Below are 22,223 nucleotides of genomic sequence, written 5' to 3' on the forward strand. Positions count from 1 at the left end.
AGGTCAAAGACAAAATACAAAATGCCCAGTCTTTCTCTGAAAGAGTTCTTAAATTAATATCACATATTACTGCTGGGTTAGCTTTGATGGTATCACTTTTTGTCACTTGACTTCAGTTCCCAAACTAAACCCACTTTGTCAGAAACTAACAGAATTGTAGCATCTCCCTGTGAAAAATATATATCTCTCAGATGTTTGCAGATCCTGGAAGTCATAAAACAATAAAATACTTCTACATCTTAAACCTAGTAATTACTTCTCTTTCAAGACAATACAAAAAACTTCTAGCTCTAGACATTGTGTCTGCTACTGCACTGAAACTGAGAGATAACATCTCTTTTATTATGTGGTTATGAAACAATTTAATTTCAGCTATTTTCTCTGAATTTTTTTAAGTTAAACTCCTGTGTTCCAGTTTCCATTAAACATATACATCTAAACAGTCACAATAGTGCAAGTACATTCAAGTTCTATTCCAATAGGGCATGCTGTGCTTACATTTTAGCTCAATACTTTACACACACTTCTGTATAATTCATATCAATATGTATAAATGGCAGAAATATTTACAAAATTCCAGATAGCTTGGCTAGCAATATTTCCTTTTGTTACAAGGGTAAGTTGCCATGTTCTTGAACAAATACATTTTTAAATTCATCTCCCTTATGTCTAGCACATGCTCATATATTCTCTCCCTCAACTTTCTTTTGGTTTTACCCACATAAAAACTGTTACATTTCTGGCAAACTACTAAATACACCACCCCCAAGGTATAACAATTACAGTGGGAATTAGCTCTAATTATTGTTCCACAGACTACTACCTGGTCACTCACTAAAACATATTTACATTGGCTACAAAAGCCACATTTGGGGGGTACCCATGTTGTTATTGGAAGAGTGGCTTAATGGCTAAGGTGTTTGCCTTACAATCAAAGGATGCAGGGTTTGAGTCTCACAAGGGATAATTGGCTAAGCTTAAAATGGCTCACAAGGGCAGTTAGCTTAGTACTGAACTATTACTGTAGATGGACCCACTCTGATTAGAATTCTGTTCCAAAATATTATAGTGGTTAATGGAACAATGAGGAAGATGAATTTAAAAACAATTATTTGGCCAAGCACATAAAAACTTACCCTGATCACAATTTTCTGTTTTGGGTTTTAGATCACATTGTCAATAGTACTAGGGGGTACTGTGGGAAGACTTGATTGAGGAGAGGGAGTTGCGATGGCAACTCAGATTAAATGCCATGGTCCCCCCCGACCCCGGTTTAAATTAACACACTTCAATTAGTTGTGTGCTTAAGTTGAAGTTTTCTATTGTTTAAGTTATGTTAAAGTTTATAAGTTTGGTACTTGTATTTATCATTTTAAGATTATTTTAATAACCTTAACTATCTCAATTATGTTTGTTTTACAACTGGCTGTTTATGGTCACGTAATTACGTAGGGTGGGATATTTAAATGTGCATTCAGGCTTGATTTGTGATTCTGAAGAAGTCTGAGTTTACATAGGAAAGTGCTCAATCTTGTATTATATAAGTGTATTAAAGTATTAAAATCTTTCCTGGTGGCATGGGACCTGGCTTTGGCTGCCTTCATGAATTGGATATAGTTGGACATTTGAGAAGTATGCCTACTAATTATTCCTTTTTAGCAGTAGCTTCTGTTCTATGTTCTGCTAACCACTCTACCAGTGCTGGTCCTTAACTTAGGATCCCCCTATTCCTTTATCTTTACCTATACTCTGATATCAATCTTTGATAGGGAAGGCAATCTCTACCCTGCAATCCAAATGTATTCTTCACCTCTTCCTGTTCTATTACCTTTCCTTCTCTAATTATTTGCTCCTAATATCTTGGCTCCTTTGTCAGTTTTCTAGAGTAAATGTCAGCCACTCTTGCCTATTCTCCCTAATTGCAGTCATCCCTATTGGCAGAATCTCCTTTCTTCATTCTGGTTTCAGCTTAGTTTTTAGAATACTTTCTGCTACTTTATGAATATAATATTCCGTCTGATTATTGTTATTCTCATTAAGGATCTGCATCATCCAAAATCACAGTCTCTCATTAATTTTTGAGCTTCCCTCTGGATTCATCTTCACCTCTTTCTACTTTGAATTATAGCTTTCTGCTTGTGCTATGTATAGGACCCTTAACTGTATAGCTCTGACATATACCTTCAAATCAAGTAATCTCAAACCACCTTCTTCTGTTGGAAGTATCAGCTTTTCCCACTTGACTCTTGTAATCTTCCTCTTCTAGATAAAATCCTTCAACTCTTTATTAATTGCTATCCACAACTTCTCCTCTGGTTGATAAAAATATGCCTGACCTCTGTATGAAACTTAAGGAACTAAAGACATGTTCACTGCTTGTATCTTGCCATCCATATAAATAAAACAGAGATTCAAATTTCTCAGTTTTTGTATTATATTTTGTTTATTCTCTTTATACATATCCTTACCTACCATAACAGAATCCTTTTTAACCCATACTCTTATGTACTTCTTTTTATCATGTCCCCATAAATATATGTATTACTAAACCAATTTGTGTGTGGGTACATAGTATACAGCTATGGCCTTTGTTTTACCTTCATTGATTTTGTATCCTAAAAAGACTTGAAACTGTTTCAGAATGTCCCATAACACTGAAATGCTCTTTTCTGGTTTTATTAGGTATAAAATACTATCATCTGCAAATAAAGCAAACTTTTCTTGATTATCATACCAATTATATCCTTGAATTTTGGAGTCCCTTACTTTCTTTGCCAATGGTTCAAAATATAATGCAAATAACAAAGGGAAAAGAGGAGACCCCTGTCTGGTTCCTCTGTTGAAACAGAACTTATCAGAGAGGACCCACCCAAGTTTAATTTTCACCTCTGATCCCTCATATATCATCCTGTTTAACCTTATTATTGTGTCAGGGAATGCAAATGTTTCTATTGCCCTGTTCATAAAATCACAGCTTCCTCTGTGAAATGGTTTCTCTGTATCAAGACCCACCAACAACAGTGGCATTTTCTTACCTTCTGCTTCCCTCTAGATTATCATTGTTCTGTTAATGTTGTCAAATGCTCGCCTCCCCTCCACAAAAAATACATTGATCCATATCTATCAATTTTGGCATCATCTTTGACATTGTTTTAGCCATTATAGGCATAAACACTTTATAATCATGGTTTTAAATTAAATGGGCCTATATTAAACTGGATCTGATCGGCCTTTACCAACTTTAGGTATTGCAGCAACTACAGCTTTCTTCCAGAATGTTGGTGCCTCTCCCCTTTTAAAATACTATTAAACAAAACCTTCCAGATCTTTATCACTTTGTTTCCCTCCTGGTTTCCAGACTTCATCAGAAATCCCATATATTCTTGGAGACATTTTTGTAGATTCACAATTTTTTCTCATCTCTTCCTATCCTGACTGTTAATAATTGAGTATCATCTATTTCTGACCTTGGTGTATTTAGTTCTTCCAAAAACATTTCTATTTGTACTTTTTCTTGATCCCCACATTTCTTTGCTTTATACATATTTCACACAATTTCCAAAATAATTCTAATACCCCTACAAGATTTCTGGTTATTTTCCTTCTTACAGGATCCATAAGCCTGGCAACAACCTCTTCTACTTTTTTTGCCTGAGCTATTGTGTTAAAAGCTTTTATGCTATACAGTTATTATCAAAAACAGTTGCTTAACAACAATCTTTTTAAACTCATGCATATTATTCAGGTAGCCTCTTATTTTCTCTTTTGCACTCTATAGTTATGCCTCTTCTTGATCTGTGAGACTCCCACTATTCTGACATACTTTAACCTACCTCAGTCTTTGTAAATAATTATTGATACCATAGCCTCACCTCAGACTTTGTGCCCATTGAATGGCACACTGTGACGGTTATCCCACTCCACAAAGGGGGAGCCAGGACAGACCCTGGGAACAACCGCCCCATTAGCCTGATGAGCCTGGTCTGCGAGGCCATGGAACATATCATCATGGAACTCATAAACAAAGACATCGGTAATCTCCAAACTCTGGATCCCACACAGTTTGGATTTGTAAAAGGCAGATCATGTCTCCTAAACCTGATAGACTTCTTTGAAGCAGTCACCAAAGCTATAGATGAGGGTAAGGTGGTTCACGCAGCCTATCTAGATCTCACCAAGGCTTTCAACACCATCCCCCACTCACTCACTAAACTAGATATAAATCCCTATGTCACAAGATGGGTTGCCAACTGGCTTACTGATAGAACCCACACTGTGAAAGTAGCAGACTCCAAATCCGACTTCAGACCAATGACAAGTGGAGTACTACAGGGTTCAGTCCTGTGTCCTCTCCTGTTTGGTATCTACTTCTCTGAAGTACAGGCTAACACAGAAGGTCTTTGGCTAACTAAGTTCACAGATGACTGCAAACTAGGAGCCATAATCGAAACTCCTAATGATGTGGACATCCTATAAAAGGGCCTCACTGAGACAGATGCCTGGTGTCAAAGTCATGGCCTCAAGGCTCAATGCCAAAAAGTGCACTGTTATCCCCTTTGGTAAAAACTCTGTACCCATGAACTACCACATAGGTGGTAGTCTACATAACACTGAAAGTGTAATAAGATACCTTGGGACACAGGTGGACAGTAGTCTCTCCTTTGATAATCACATCGCCACAGTGGTCAGGAAATCCTTCTACATGGCACACCTCATCACAAAAGGTTCCTCATCCAGAAAAAAAGAGGTCATTGTTCCCCTCTACTTATCACTCATTAGACTCATTATAGAGTAGAATGCCCCTTTTGGTATGTACCTCACAAAACATCTAGAACAACTGGAAAGGCCACAGAGATACCTCACAAAGAGGATTATTGTCCTCAAACAGATGCTCTACACAGACCATCTAAAAAAACTCCAGCTTTACTCCGTCGCATATCACCTACTCAGAGGCCTAACATACAAAGCTATGTCAAACCCAGAGCTGTTGGACATGCTCCACTTAAAGAAATCCCAATCCCTCCAAGCTACATGCTCTAGGGACCTAAACCTTGTCACCACAATAAACAGAACATGCTGGAGGGATAGATTCCTGTCAAAGAGACTTCCCATACTCTGGAACAAACTACCTATCTATGTCAAACAGAGCTCCTCATTAGCACTCTTCAAGAAAAATCTTGATGATTGGATGGGAAATAGGAAATTCACCCTGAGAATCACTTTGCTGGCTCTGCTTGACAGGGGCACAGGAAAATAATTTTCTTGGGTGGTGGAAGCCAGGGTACCTTTTTGGCAAGGTTTATATAGGCCCTAGGGCCAGTAGCCTAGTACCTAACTATGACCCTATGAACCTATCATACTTCTGAACCATATCTCTTTTTCTTTTATCTCTAGCCTATTTTTATACTACACTTGCATTTTATCCCACTCCCTGGCTACATTTTCTGAAGAAATTCTGATTCTTGCTTTTCTGATATTAACTGAAGAAGAAGAAAGGAAGAAGATGTTAGACATCTACACTAGGGCAGGAGAGTAAGGACAGCTATACAAGTCTGTGAGAGAAGCTAAGGTAGACTTAGTAGTAAATGCAAAAAAAAAAAAGAACACAGATACAAGATACCAGAACCCCCTTATACCAACAGTAGGCCAATTAGGCCAATTGAAGCTAAACTGATAATTAGTACAAATAGGAAAATAATTGAAAAAGCTAGCAAGCTGACTGGAAAAGTTAAATGCATGCAGGAAAGTAAAGACAAATTTTATCAAAGGAAGGATGCTGGTCGACAAACCAATGTAATTTCTGGAAATACAAAAGGTAAAAATGTTAGAACAGTAAGTACAGTTCTGTTTCAGAACTTTGATTACAATAAATGGTAATTCTTCACTGATACTGTAGGAGAGCTGGAACAGGATAGAGGACTATGAATTAAGTCAAGGTCATGTATCCCAAATGAAGAATTAAAGTTTTAATAACTAGACATGTCACAGACAAAGAGGCAGATGAAAGTGGGAATAAGCAGGGGTGTCCATTGTTGCTGGGTTTGTTTGTTAAATTAAGAGAAATAATGACAAGAAAGTTGGGAAGGGGAGGCAGAAAAGAATGGCTTTTTTTATTCACTGATGACTACATCACATTGGCTAAAAATATAGAAATGGCAGAGGGAAAAAGTGCTGGGGAAGTCTTGAGTTCTTTAAGAAAGCAGCAGACCTAAATATGAACAAGGGACAGATTCAGATAAGAACAATAGGTATGGTAAGGGACAGAAACAGGCAACACTTTAAGGATTCACATAAAATTGGGATTTAAATATTTCAGGATAGATATATGGGGAATAGTGAGCAAAATGGAAAAGGTCAACTATAGAAAGCCAGTGGAAGCAGGTCATACTTCCTAAGGAAATGGAGATTGAAAGGAAAGCTGATAATATGCAGGGAGAGGTCAACATCATTAAGAGGAAGGTAAGTCCTAAGTTGGGCCACCTGCTAAGATACTCACCAGTGATAAGCAGAAACGTGACACTGAAAAGAGCTCAAGTAAATGTCACATGCTTATTAGAGGGAAAGATCCTCAGACAGCCTAAAGAAGACTTAGTTTGTGGGAGACTGAGGGAGGGTTGAGAGCCCAGGTTTGTAAGTGATATACCAAAGCAGAAAATATACACCACTGACTGAAGAAAAGGCAGAAAAAAATACAGATGGGAAAATAAACCAAGGACACAGAAATAAGAAAGGAAATATGTGATGTGTAGTGGAAAGGACTGCAGAACATACAGGCCTGGTGGTACTGATTGAGGAAATCCTAGAGTGCAAATGGTTAATACAGGACAGAAATGAAGGGAGTAATAGAGAATGACACATTGAATGAAGCATAATGACAATGGGAGGGATGATTATCATAGATCAAGCAGTCAGAAGGTAAGGGGGGAGTCATTACAGAGGACGTGGTACTGAGAGAAACCTGGAATGAAGAGGTAAGAGTTTGAGAATAGTGCTGACAGAAAGTTAAGGAAAACAGGGAAAAACTAAAAGCAAGAGAGTTGTGTAGGATAGGACAGAAAGGGAAATGGCTAAAAAATTGGGAGTTGTAGAGGAAAAGGGACAGGGTGAATTATAAAGTCCTAAAGAAGAAACAAGAGGACAAGGTGATGAGTGAGGTGAAAAAAGTTGCGTGTAAGAGAAGTGATGGCTACAGGTAGAAAAAAAATGGAAGCTGTTATAGAAAATGTCTGGAGCAACTCAGATAGACCACAGAACCTATTAGATATAGATAAAATATGGCATTGTTGGTTCTGCACACTAAGTCTGAAAAAGAAAAGGAAGCAAGCAGGACATAGGTGTTGGAGATATGAAAAGAGGACAGCACAGATTAAGCACATGCCCTGGGAATGTGAGTAAGTTCTCAGCATCTAGGATGAGGTGGTAAAGAACAGAGAAGATTATAGGACAGGACATTTGTGAACCTCTGGTAAGTATGGAGTCTGAAACTGGATGCACACCAGAACCAAACTGAAAGACAGATAAGAACACAAATGCTGATAATAACTGCCTGTGATGAAGCTCTATATAGTAAACTGAAAATGAAAAAAATACAAAAAAGAAGGATTCAAGCCTAAAATATTACTGATTTAGTGACACTTATTAGAGAAAGTCTAGCTTAGAAAAGATGGATGGTCACCTTGACTACCAAGAAGATGGAGGGAGAAGGGGATGAAAATTTGCAAAGCATAAAAGAAAGGACACTGTGAGAGGGGGAGAATATATTAGGATTTGTCATTGTCAACTTAGAATGTTCTGCTAACTTCTTGTGGAGCTCCAATTGGACTGTATATGCATATATGAAAATGATTGAAATATGTAAACATTCATTAAAACAACTGAAATTAGTAAAGAATCATAAATATTTTTAGAAATAAATTAGAGATTGTGTGTGTGTGTGTGTGTGTGTGTGTGTGTGTGTGTGTGTGTGTGTGTGTGTGTGTGTGTGTAAGTGTGTGCACATGTATATGTGTGTGTTAAAAGCAAAAAGAAACTAAGAAATCAACATGCTTATCAGAATGGTTTCTTTAAAATAGCAAAGATGGCAGCAAAAAGTGTCAGATATGAAAAGTGAATATAAGTGAACTTACATCAGAGAATTTGCACATAACATAAGACTTTTAAAATGTAACAATGAAAACAATCTCATAATTCAGGTATAACTGTTACACTCCAAAATGTTGACAGTTCACCTAGAAAACTGTATAAATGTGTCAGTCACTACCAAAATTAAACAGAATTTATAATATATATATATATATATATATATATATATATATATATATATAAACATTACAATAAAATGTAATTGAAAGTGTAAAATAAAATAAATAAATAAATACTTAATAAATAAATAAAAGAAAACATCATTAGTGAATATAGCTAAACTAAAGACCCAAAAATCAAGATCGACATCAAAAGGTTATCCAAGATTCTGAAAAATGCTATTGGAAAAACAAAGGCTCCCCATGAATTTAGACTGTCATCAGAAAGCAAGGACAGTAGCAGTGTGAGTGGCATAACAGGTGTCATACCTGTGCTTGCTAATAGAAGGCTATGGGTTCTATTCCCATAACTGGTAGTTTGATTTCTGATGCTGCAGTGCACTATAAGGGGAGTGCTACACTCCTGAGCATGTTGTCCTCCAGATGAAATATTAACCCAAGGTTCCATCTACTGGTGGTAACTTTGTGTGGATAAGAAAGATGTCATAGCACTTATTGGAAGGTGGATGCCAAGTTTGCTGCTACTCTCACCAAATTTCCACTAGTAGTAAAATTCCATCCTCATGGTTACTCATGAAAAGAGGACACTAGTCTAATAAATCTAACCTGGGCAATAAACGACGAACATAAAATTACAAATACTTATTTACTAACATCAGGAAGTTATACAAAAAACTCCTGCACTGCTCTGATTTTATTCATAATGGCAATGCCTACTTTGATCATGTCGATGAATATATATTAGCAAACAAATTTAGTACAAATTTTACCATGGAAACATCTATAGAAAATCCATTTATATATAAGGATCTTAAACCCTCTGTCATCCTAAACAAAAAATAGTAGGGCAGATTCAATAAACTCTACATGGTCCGCTAAGACCATGTGCAGTAGAGCACTGTTTTGTATTCAAGAACCAGCTCTGCACTGTGACACACTAATTAAAGCATACGCAGCTGAATTGTATGCTAAACCAATCCACAATGGAGGAACTATTCAACAAGCTATAAAGCAACTGTGTACACAGTGCTGGTTTTCCCTGCAAATTCAAAAACATATTGGAATACAGCCATGGAAAGGAGTCTACACAGAAAGAATGTTAGGGGCTGCTGTTGCTTTAATTCATGTTTATGTGCAACAGGCTGAAGTCTATGCTACTGCTGCTGCTGCTAATACACTATGGCCTGGAAGGAAAAGAGTTTTCAGACCATGTTTAACTTATCACAATCTGCATGAGATGGAAATTTTACAATGCTACAGGGTGGATAGAATAGGAACTCTGCAACTTTTGTCGTCCTCAATTAAGACCCAAGGTAAACCAAGGGGAGCCAATACCAGTGGAGACAAAGGTATGTACAGCACTTACCATTTTAGCTACAGAAAACTTTCAGAGGCCAACAGGGGGCATGCTGGTGGTGTCGCAGGCATCAACATCCTCCATCAGTTCCTAAATGCTATGCTCCAACATGCCAGTGACCACATACATTTTCCCTGTGCTCTTGAGGACAGACCCACAAATATACAGGAGTTCTAACATGAAGCACACTACCCTGAAGTACTAAGTGCCATAGATTGTACACATATAAAAATCAAGGTATCACCCAGAGCTCACTGAAGGGTCTACATAGATAGAAAAGGCTTCCACTCCATTAACTGCCAAGTCATGTGTAAAGCTAAGGGAATCATCTTGAATGAGTGTGCTGGCAACCCCGGAAGTTACCACAACTCACATATTTGGCACACCTCCCAAACGTATCAGATGTTTACTAGAGGTAATATTCCACAGGGTCATTTACTGGGGTTCAAGGTTATGCACTGGGACCATGACTGATAATGCCCATCAGAAATGCACACACCTGCTGAAGAATGCTATAATGAGGCACATGCTCAAACTAGAAACATCATAGAGTATATGATCGGGCTGCTGAAGTTGCTGATCTGGTGCCTAGCTACATCTAGGGAAGCTCTGCAGTACAATCCATGTAAATGTACTGAAATCCTCACCATCTGTGTCATGATTCACAACATCATCCCGAGAAAACAGCTTCAGCAGGATCAACAAGGGGAAGGGGCATCCCACCACCAATGGCATGGTCACCACAGCTGCATGCAGGTGAGGAGTCAGTAGGGGAACCAACAGCTGCTGTGGTTATAGGCAGACATAGTCATGTTGAAAATGCCCTCATATTGGCTAAGAGGCAACACATAGCACACTCACCACTTAAGAGGCTAAACCCTTCATTCTGTGCACATACATATACTAACATTGATGCCAGGCAACACTCACAACCTTTACTTACCCATGTAATGGCTGTGTACTCCTAGCATCAGACAGACTCGGCCCTGAACTAAAACTGTAGCAACTGCTGGATTTACAAGGTAAGTGCTGAACCTGGAGTATTAAAACAAAATTGGGTAATAATGCAAATGAGTGGCATATCCTTGCATGTTGTTACTTGGTAATGCAAATAAGTAAAAGATTGGTGATTTGTATAGCAATGACTTTAACATGTGACAACAGCGACTTATGTGAATACATGTGTCATCTATCAAGTAATGGGCTTCAGGCAGGAAAGATTCCCACACTCATACTGATCAGAAGTAATGATGGTCACCAAATGTCCTCAGTTTGGCCTCATACGTCTATACTGGCAAATCGTTAAAGTCAGAAGTTAGAAATTAATGAGACACATTTCAGTTTCAGACTTCATAACCCTCAGAACAGTCTTAAAAATACTGATGCAGAAACTGTTTTGTTTCTATCAATTGTCTAACTTTGCAATACCAAAATATGTAAAAAGTCTCCCTATTATTCAGACATTGACATTTTTAGTTATGACTTGGTCCAGCTTTATTGCTGTAGGAGTGGTGGATCCATGTAAACATTACAAAAACTGGTAAGAAAGTATTACACATTGCAAAATAACATCACAAACACAGATATACTAAGCACTAAATTAGCTATGCACCTTGAGCATCAGACACAAAGCTTATGTATCCATGAATCCAAAAAGACAGAAAAGAAGGATATGGCACAGTTATCATCACTTGCACAGAGTGTTGTGTGTGTTGGGGGCAGGAAACCTAGGCTGACACAAAATATAAGTGACTGCATGTGAATAAGAAAGAAAGAGAAACAGGCAGACATTTGGATCAAGTAACAAATGGCCACTGATAAAGAATGAGCTTTATACCTCACAGCTGAAGCATGTAACTGTTTGTGTGTGTCTGTATGGGCCCTTCAGGTGAAATTGGTGTGTGGATGTCTGCAACAACAGACTCAAGTTCTGTGCTAGCTCTACATCTTGGTATGTGAGCCATGCATGGTAGATGAGACAGTTCATTGTTATCATACCTGACCACAAGAACTGACTCTGCCAGGAGTTGCAGTGGCATGTCTGTCCCCACAGACAGGTGCACTACTGCTACCTGAATGTGACTGATGTCTGCTGGATGAGCTCTCCTCATGAGGATGCTCAGGACTACGACTACATGATCTGCCATATCTGGGTGTAGACACCTCATCCACTGATGGAGCAGTGGAAGTACGGCCACTAGGGGCACGGCCACGTTGGCTAACATTAGATGTAGCTGATCTATGCACACATGAATGCTGTTCCCCTCCCAGCAGACGGTTCCCATCACAGACACCACACATTCCAAGGCGTCATTCATTTAATCCATTGAATCAGCAACATAGTGGAAGTTATGCATGTCAGCCTGTGCCACATCTACAACCCTAAGCATTTTTCTGAAGGACTTATTGGAACATGCCTGCACCTCCATGATGGTCCTAAACATATGTCAAGTAGTACAGGAAAACACACCTGAATCATGTGGAGGATGGACAGCAGACCTTCTCCGAGCACCCCTAACAACCCCCTTCCATGGCACCTCATCCACTCTTTGGCTATGGCTATAGTCAACAGGCACTGAAGCCACAGTTACCACACTACCCTGATTGAGTGTTTCACCCTCCACCTCTCCAATATCTGATGGCTCACTGGAATGGGTTCACATAGACCTACTGGCTGTGCCCAGTGGAATTACAGGGGATGGCTGAGTGTTAACCTCAGTGTCAGATTCAACCTCCACACCCCACAACGGTGCCTCTGTTTGCCCACCATCATCATCAGAGTCTGCCAATAATTTGAACATCAGGTAGTAAAAGTCTTACAGTTCCACTGTCAGGATCACCTGTGAAAATAAGCAACAAACACAGAAAAAAATGAATACCTATACTACTATAGTCCAATATATGCTAAAAAGCTAGCAATGGTGCCACTATAACAGACAGTACAGCAATACACACAACATTCCTGACACCCACATTACACATATAGATAAAATTAATATTTCTTTGAACTGCTCATCAGTACTGACATAAAAATGTTTGGCTTACCATGTGCAGTTGATTCCAGAGTTGTTATAGAGGATGGTCCTGGAAGAAATTAAGCAAAAGGTAAGGACACCATCATAACAATTAATGGAAACACAGGGGTTAAAACTTTTTGCTCTTTATATGTCCACTAACAATACCTTTAACACAAACTTGGATGGCACGTTCACCCCAAGCCCATGTGTAATCAACCAGAATGTGTTGTTAACTGTATCAGTCTACAACTACCCCCCAAAAAAAATTGTATTAAACAGAAGTATTACTGTATATATTTTGCTATACAAGAAATATTTAACAATTGAGATAGGTAAGTCTACCTGGAAGCTCCTCCTGGGACATACTTGTCCTCCCTGAAACTGCAGCACCAACATCAATCATATGCTGCTGGACACTTTCCACTGAGCTATCTGGATCCCTGACAGTGGAAAGGAACTCTTCATTTGGTGTCAGTGGGGGTTATGTAGGAGGTCCCTGGTAGCCATCCATCCATGGGCCACTGTAGCTGCTCTCCTCTGGGAAGATGAAATCACGTCAGTAGCCCTATGACACACCTGATCATATGTCCTGCTTTGGCCATGCACAGTATTAACATCATCCACTACCTGCTGCTAAATTTGCATTCTTTCAGACATATCCCCACATCTTCTCTCAAGAAGAAAGGTACCATGTTGCCTAAATGCTTAAAATGATTACTTCATTACAAGGGTCACTGAATGGGGGTTTGTTGGGATTGGGACGCCTGGGTGCTATAGTCCTAGGTGACATAAAACACAAAAGAAGAATAATACACATAAGTATCATATAAATAATAGTCCTGGTAAGATATAACACATAAAATACAGTATTTCAATATTACCCACTGAAGAAACAAAAAAAAAAAAATAGTCAAGATAGTCAAATATAAAAATAGATTCATGTGGTTGCAACATATTACAGTCACACACAAAGCAAGGTTGGATGCAAAACAAGGAGAGTAACAATTGCAAAGCAAACCTCTGGTTCATAGGTTCATAGGTTCATAGGTAAGTACTAGTCTATCTGCCCAAGGGCATTTATAAGTCTAGCCAGAATGTGTTGGCTTTCGCCACCCCCTTAGATTACTTTATAGACAGATAGCTACTTTAACATTTTTCCATTTTTAATTCTTCATTTTTTTAAATGCATGGCTTGATATTTCTATTCATATTAAGGAAGGCACTCTAGAATGCACCAGAAAACACTTTTTGATAATGGTATAAGCAAAGTATGGGGAATGCCAAAACAAGATTTCATATATGGTAAACATTATGATTTCTTACAACCAACCAGCATCACAAATTCGGACATCACCTTTACTAATCAGTATGTCCAATGAGGGCAGATATAGTTTAATTGTTCATAATGCAATGTGAAGACTGAATTGTAAAAAGTGTCAGAATTAGGGCTTAAAGGTAGGCTTCTGTTTGAAGCCCAAGATGCAGAACAGCAGCATAGTTCACACCTGTTGGCAAAGCTTTAGTTCTGATGATAGATAAGGGGATAATGCAGGGGAGTGAAATAAACATTTCTTAAGGAAGAGTGCCTATGACCCTGAGTTATTTGCAAGTTTTTCATGTTACTATCAAATGATCGAAGATGCATTCTTTCGAATGCATCTTGATTGAACTTGAAAGCATGAAAAGGCAAAATAGTGAAACGGCACATAAGCAAATTCTTTCCCTGGGAAAGAAATCACTTGGCCACTTCCATTACTTTGCCGTTTTCATGACTGTAATGTGATCTCGGAGTTGGTATACCCAAGTAGGGGGTGTGGGGGGCAAAGACCCCCACTTTATGCAATGTTTAAATTTTTTTTTTTTGTTTTGTGGAACAGCGATTTTTTTTTCCTTGGAAAAAAAATCGCTGTTCTAAGCGTTTGAGATTGTAAGCTTTCACTTGCATGGGTTCACTAAATCATCGTTTGCTTTTTTAAGCTTTCAATGATTTAACATAGACCCAGTTTTTCCATAGAGGCTAAGGTGTATTTCGTTCTTCTCACTGCCTAAATTTATATGCTTTTTCTTATTTATCTGAGCTTGAGCTGGTGAAAATGATGTACTATTACATCAGATAAGTCAACCCCTTTATTCTTAGATGGAGGTAACTTTAACTTTCTTTGCATCCATGGTATCTTATTACTTTCTCAACTCAGAGAGAGATCATCTGAACAATTCTTTCATGTAACTGTCATGACAAACATGGTAACAAACATTGTGGCAGCTTCTAAATAGAGAAATACAGAGTGCAGTAAAAATATGTGCCTTTTGCTGATGAGCTCATGCAGACACAGACTCAAGTCTTCTACTAAACTACATAATGCCTACTAAAAATGACAAATGATACAAAGCACTTTTTCACTTAATTGTTGGTTCAGTTCCACTAAAACAAAACAATGCAGGATAAATCCTGGAAACCACAATTATATGATTTTGCAAAGATGTCACGTCTATGATACCACCATGTAGAAGGCTGTACCCCAAAACCTCAATACTTCATAACTCTCACATTAAAATTGCACAGCTGTAGTGATGGACGACTACTAGGTATCTCAAGAAACATTTCAGATTTTTCCTGAGGCTGTATGACCTTGGTACATGAATAATAAAATAGCAGACATGGATGGCGCAGTCCCCCCCTCCCCTCCCCGCACACACGAGGAGCGCAGGGGAGGAGTGCCCCTTGCATAAATATATTTTTATTTACTTTTCTTTTGCCGTACTAGTAATACTAAGAAAAAATTCAAAATGTACCTTTTTGGGAGTTATTTCCTGTAAGGCCCTGATGTGTTTTGGTGAATGCGTAGTCCCCGGAAAACCACAGATCCATATTATTTACTATTTTAAAGTGGTGAAAGATTGGTAAGTGACAGCTCTGTGGGCCGATTCCTTCCCTTTACCTACATTCCACATGCAGTATATGCTTCTTTATAACTTGGTAGTGGTAAAATGCTGAAACATAACTCACAATGATGTAAATGAAATTTTCTGTTTGACAAACAATAATAATACAATTTTGTTTGTGCCAACACATAAATGGAACTTGGCTCCACACCCCCAAAACAACAGTCAAATGACACATTTTCCTAACAAATAATCAATGAACTGCTAAAAGTGCTATCAAATAAACTGTCCCAAAAACTTGAGCACACATTTTTTACAGAACATTCAATTTTATGCAATTGTCAGTCACCTCTACCTGTGGCCAGCATTCTCCTAGAGTTGTCTATGGGCCATTCTAGAAGGCTAATACCCCAGTGTCATTGACAATATAGGACATTTACATTTCACTGAAATAATAATAGAAGAGTGTAAAGAGAAAAGCAGTTGTAACATTAGCACACCCTTACTGCATTTTGAAGGTTCATTGAAAAGAGAGTTCAATCCAGACCTGCATAAAACTAGTTCATGTGTACCAACGTAAATTTTGTGGTGCTGTTTATTTAACAGATTTATTTTCTTTCTTTTTTAATGCCAGTATTTGTATGGTGTGTAGCTTAGAGCAAACAGGGGAAACAGAGAAACACAATAAATGTGATGTAAAGTACTTGTTGGATGACCAATACATTAGCTATACCTGTGAATCACTTGTGTGTGGAGCACAACTGCTAAACACATTGATCCACCCAGCATATACTATCTGTACATCAGGGTTAAAGTCCCACCTTTGGTTTTTTTAAAGATGACACCTAATAAACACTGATCACAAAGCTAAAAACAGATTTAGCTTTGCTTATCTCATATGCACAAATCTTACTAGTGTGAAAACCTGGGCTACTGGTCCACACAGGAAGCAGACAGAACACCTGCAGACAGGCTGTAGACATTATAAATGTCAACAAGGATACATTGTTGCACTTTTTTGCTTTCCATCATGCAACAGTGCTAAACAATGTTGTGTGGTAGTTAGCAAGGTCCCACAACACCTGCAGCATCAAGCATCTGCAGAGAGGAAGCAGACAATAGACAATTTCAAACTGGATGCATTATATCAACTGTGTTTTGGGCACCGCACAAACATAGTAAGCAGTGTTGCGTGGCAGTTAACAGACAGAAGTTAATAATGAACAGGTAAATATCTAACTGATCTAACTCTTCCTCTGGCAGCAAATATAAGTTTAGGGCTGTAACACAGATGGTCTTGGGTTCTAATACAGGAAGTGCAACATGTTTTTACTGTTGTGATAGTACAGTTTATAGCAATGAACAAGAAAATATCCAGCTGTTATTTCAATGTTCTTGTTGCAACAGGTGTAAGTATAGGGCTGCCATACACATGGTCATGGGCTGTAATGCAGGAATGTCCATGCATTTGCACGATTGTTCCATTCCACATTAATTAAATATCACGTATAACAATTTATACATAACTATAAATAATAACTATGCATGGCAGTGGAGCTGATATGAATTATCTGAGGGATAAGACACCCTTACTGTGTTTTGAAAGTTCAGATGCATGACTAAGGGTATACTGTCTACTATGTTTCTATAAGTGTAATTCTTCTATCTGGGCTAGTATGGCCTTCACACTTAAAAAAGGCACATTCACAAATGAATGTATATACAAGGACCTTGTAAGGTCACACACATAAGTGTTAACAGCTCAGTCTGTCATTTGTATTTATAAATAATTCATGATTATGCCTGAGAAACACTTCTTCAGTGGCAAAAATAGAAAATCACCACTGTGGAAAAAAATGTTTTGTCCTTTATGCTTAGGTTTGATTCCCATATTGTAAAAATCAATTTTACCAGTGTATAAAGGCAAGCCAACATGTGTTGAGTCATGACATGTATGCCCCCAGTGCATGTCTGCAAAGTTAAGTCACCTAACAGTTACAGAAGCAGACACCCCTCAAACTAATGTCAAGTATCAGATTAACCTTCAAATTTCCAAAACTGCTTTCCTCTCTGTTTGGCACTGTTACTCTCCTCTTAACATCACTCAAACATGGTTGGCATCCTTGCTCAGGTTTGCATGCTACCAGTAAATGCGATAACAGGAATTGGTGGAAAAATCATTATTTGCTATTACACTTCTTTGGGATTAGATATGTCTGATATTAGAGGGGAAGGTGCCTAATTTAGCGCACTGAGATGGGGTGCTCAGGAGTCCAGAATCTTTATTGGACTACTGGCAAATTTTCACAGCGAAAGGCTTTTGCAGGGAGATTATACTGGTTCCAAGTACAACTTTGAGGCCTGAATTAATCTGGCCAAGGCTGCATCCCACACACTGTAGAACAGTTAGACACCACTTTAATAACCTAAAAAGGTACAAGAGGTATATACTCAACCAGTGGGAGGATGAGTTATGAACTAGCAACAGACTGAGAGAAACAAGTGGTATGTAAGCAGCACAAGACAAGTATTATTGTAGCTTTAAAATAAAAAAAAAATGTTTTATTTTCTACACAGTAGTAGCCAAGTAAGCATGCATATCCCAACTGTAAAAGCAAGTATGCATGCATTAGTCTGTACTAAAAACAATTTTAGGAGTCAAGAGTAAGACTATAGTCGGAGGTTTTGGGTTCAAATACCAAGAGTAACAAGTATAAAATATTGCATTTATTTAGTAAAAAAAAAATTCTATACAAGTGGCATAAATGCCCTGCTGTTAACTGTAACCTGTATAACTGGACCAACCATATTTGTAATATCTGCACATTACAAGGATTATTTTGAGCAATCTGTAATTATAGTTTGTAGCTGTTAGGAAGTATACTTAAATTTAAAACATTCAGCTGAAATAGGTGTATTATTGTGATAATGTTTTGTATGTCACAAATGATAGTACTAATTTTATTTTTTTTTCACTTACCCCAACCCTTATCTCTCTTTTTTATTTCCTGTTATGTGTCATCAAAATATCTCCATGTCATCCATCTATCTGTAACAAATTACTAAATGCTTCACAGCACAGGGAGGTAGGCCAACCCTAGTGGCTCAGCCTGCCCCCACTCCACCAGCTCCTGCACCAACAGCCAGCACATCTGGGACCCACCTGACAATACTGGGTCTGTTGCCCCTGCACTCCCTGCACCTTCAGGTAGTACTACCTTGGCAGCTGGTGCTGTGGTACACTCCAGGAGTACTGGCGAGGTGGAGATTTCATCACCTGCCAGGAAATGCCAGGGTTGGTGTGCAGGGTCATGCATAGCACTATTGGTGTACACCTACACCAGATGGAGATGCTGTTCTCCTTCATGGTCTGTAGGAGGAGGAGGAGGAGATGTCAAGCACTCCAGCAGCCAGTGGAGTAAGGCGATGGTGATGACAGTTTTGCAGGTGAGGACTAGATTCTCACTGCCCCCATGTTTGATGGGCATGGGCTTGTGTTCTCCCCTCCCTCACCCCAATCATGGTGTCCCCTAACTTTTTTGTCCCTCGTGATCCCTGTGCCTTGTAATTTGTCCTGTTTGTATGAATTTGCTTCCTCACCTACCCAACTTTCCTGACTCAGAAATACTAAAGTCCCTTACCCAGCATTACTCTCATACTGAAGTAAAAAAAAAAAAAAAAAACGGGCACCTGCCCCACAAAAACATCATCTCATACATAGCTTTCCATTTCACACATGTGTTTCCTTGATACACTTGATTTGGTCCAGTTGGCTATATAATATGATTGCATTGTTGTCACCCTTTTTTGTAGAGGTGACAGTCCAAATTCAGCTAATATTCTGTACATATTTTCATTTTATGCTGTTGAAGAAATAGATAGCATTAGTTCTTTCCTCCTTCCCTCCTGCACATACCTATATTGCTTTCCATTTTCTTCTTCCTCTTGCCTACCCCCCATATCATCACTTTCCTATCTCCTACATTTTAACACCTATAATCTGGTCAAAAAATAGAATGACATACAACACACACAAGGAAAAAAATGGAGCCCTTCACTTTTTGACCTCAAAGTTTGCATGGAGTTTGGCATTGCTCATCACTGCCAAGGAATGGTGAATGGCTTTTATTTGGTGTGGTTACCTCCGTTCAGTATTGCTTAAACACACTGTGTTCAATACACATTAATACATGGTAAATGTAGTATACAGAATAATTTCATTGCATTATCACTATTTATGTAAAAGTATTAGATCACCTGGAATAGAACCCTATATCATATGGGCTCTAAAAGAACTATGTCACTGCATTTAAAAGTGCTGCCACAGAGTCAGCTAAGCAGCATGTGTATTTCATATACTCAGTACTAAGAACTCTCATAAGTTTAGCAATGAGGCTCATATTTATGCACTTCTTAACAAAGCACAAACAGAAAAAGCAGTAGAAATGGACATCTCACATGTGCAAACACTTTTCCAACCATCGTGCAAACCTGCTGCAAAGTGTTGTGCTATGCAAAGTGGACAATACCATATATTACTTTTGTTTGCTATCCATTTAATCTTCATGCCATCAAACTACACGTGGAAACATGAACAAAATGAAAGCACTATCAAAGAAAATAACACATATTTACAATGAAGCACTCTGTTACCTGCTCCCATGCACTGCAGACTTGGTCTCTCAGTACCTGTTCATAAATATATCAACTAAATAAATAAATAAATAAATAAATAACAAATGTTGTCTTATATACCATGCAAATCTTTATAATGACAATACACATTCAAATTTTCTAATACTTGCAGTAATGTGGACAGCTGTTTGCATATAGTTTGTAAAGCTGTCTCTTAAAGTATAACTGCATATTGGAAACACAACAGCAAATAATACACATTGCATACTCAGTCTGGTAACATGTAGGACTGTAATATCTTGACAGTTGGACATGGCTTGCAATCCATTTCATGCAGGCCTCTCAACATCTTCTCTCCAACATCCAATGTTGATGTCATCCACTAGAAAGTGTCCTGCAGCCATGCAAAAGTCACACTTGTGCCATGTCGCTTGCATAAAGTACTCAATTCTCTAGACAGTGCAGTTAGATAGGTAGAGATTCTGTTCTCACTGCAGTCTACCTGGAGGTGTCTGTGTGTTTGTGTGTGTGTGTGTGTGTGTGTGTGTGTGTGTGTGTGTGTGTGTGTGTGTGTGTGTGTGTGTGTGTGTGTGTGTGTGTGTGTGTGTGTGTGTGTGTGTGTGTGTGTGTGTGTGTGTGTGTGTATCTAGTCAGAAGAGTATAGGTTTGTAACGTGCTGTTACGACTCCAATCCCATGGATTGCCAATATTTTAAGATATGCACATGCCTACATATCCATTTCATGTACATCTTATTTAGATAGGTAGGGGGTTTGTCTTCATTGCAGTCAACTGCAGAAAGTGTGTGTGTGTGTGTGTGTGTGTGTGTGTGTGTGTGTGTGTGTGTGTGTGTGTGTGTGTGTGTGTGTGTGTGTGTGTGTGTGTGTGTGTGTGTGTGTGTGTGTGTGTGTGTGTGTGTGCATGTGTGTTTGTGCACCTGCTTGACATTACAGCATGCATTTTATGCCAGTATGTGGGATATTGCTATTGCATCTTCCTCTTCCACTCTGCAGATGTCATCAGCTATAGCCCGATTTGTGGATGTGCAGTATTTCTATCAGGGCAGGGTCAGAGTCTGGCCTGTAGGTCAGGCACAAGTCACCTCATCTTATACAATACAGGTTACAGTGGCAGGGCTTTCAGTTTATCCACATGCATCATGGCATGGTTTGTAGGCCCTGTACTTTCTTAGTGAGAAACCCTTGTGGTCTCTCTAGCTGCTGCAGGTGTCTGGTGAAGTACATGCAAAAGGGAGCATTATACTCTATTAACGTTCTGATGAAGGTTGAGTGCAGTGCTGTTATAACATTCTCAGATCTGGATATGATGGTCTGACTTATGAGGTGCATGACACAGCCTTTTCCTACGACTGTGGAAACTTGCTGGTCAAAGTTCAGATTGCTATGTACATGTGTTCCTAGGTATTGCACCACTGGGTTTCATCACAGGGTGAGTGTAATTAGCAGGTAATTCCACTTTCCAGAAGGCCAAAATAATGACACATTTTTGCATTTGTATACTGCGTGGCTTTGGAACCAATCATTTGTCTGTGTTAGCCAGTCCTATTATATGTTAACATTATTGGTGGATTCCATGATTGCATCCAATATGCAAGAATCAGCAAACTTGGTAAGCCAAAGGCTGCATTCTTTAGCCTGAACTGTCAAGAAATAGATTCCAAACAGTAAAGGACCCAGCACAGATCCTTGGGGTGTACCAGTGTTGACAGCTCTACTGGTAGAGGTTGAGTCACTAACTTTCACAGAATATGTTCTGTTGGTGAGCCAGTTGGTTAACCATCTAGTGATGTAAGGTTTAATCCCCAGCTGGGAGAGTTTCTCAATGTTACCTGAGTGGGGGATTGTGTACAAACCCTAGGCCTGATCAGGATAGGCAGCATGCACTCTTTTACCTTCATCCAGGTCTATCACACAGAATCAATGGGCTGTGAAAACATCACAGATCTTCTATGGCATGACTCAAAACATACTACCTCACACAGTTGGATACACAATTCAACACACCCTCTAGATGGAATATGGTCCTATAGAAGGGTGTACATCAACATGC

The sequence above is a fragment of the Protopterus annectens genome, chromosome 3.part1 (genome assembly GCF_019279795.1).
Source record: "Protopterus annectens isolate FY-2018-M chromosome 3.part1, PAN1.0, whole genome shotgun sequence".
Taxonomy (NCBI): Eukaryota; Metazoa; Chordata; order Ceratodontiformes; family Protopteridae; genus Protopterus; species Protopterus annectens.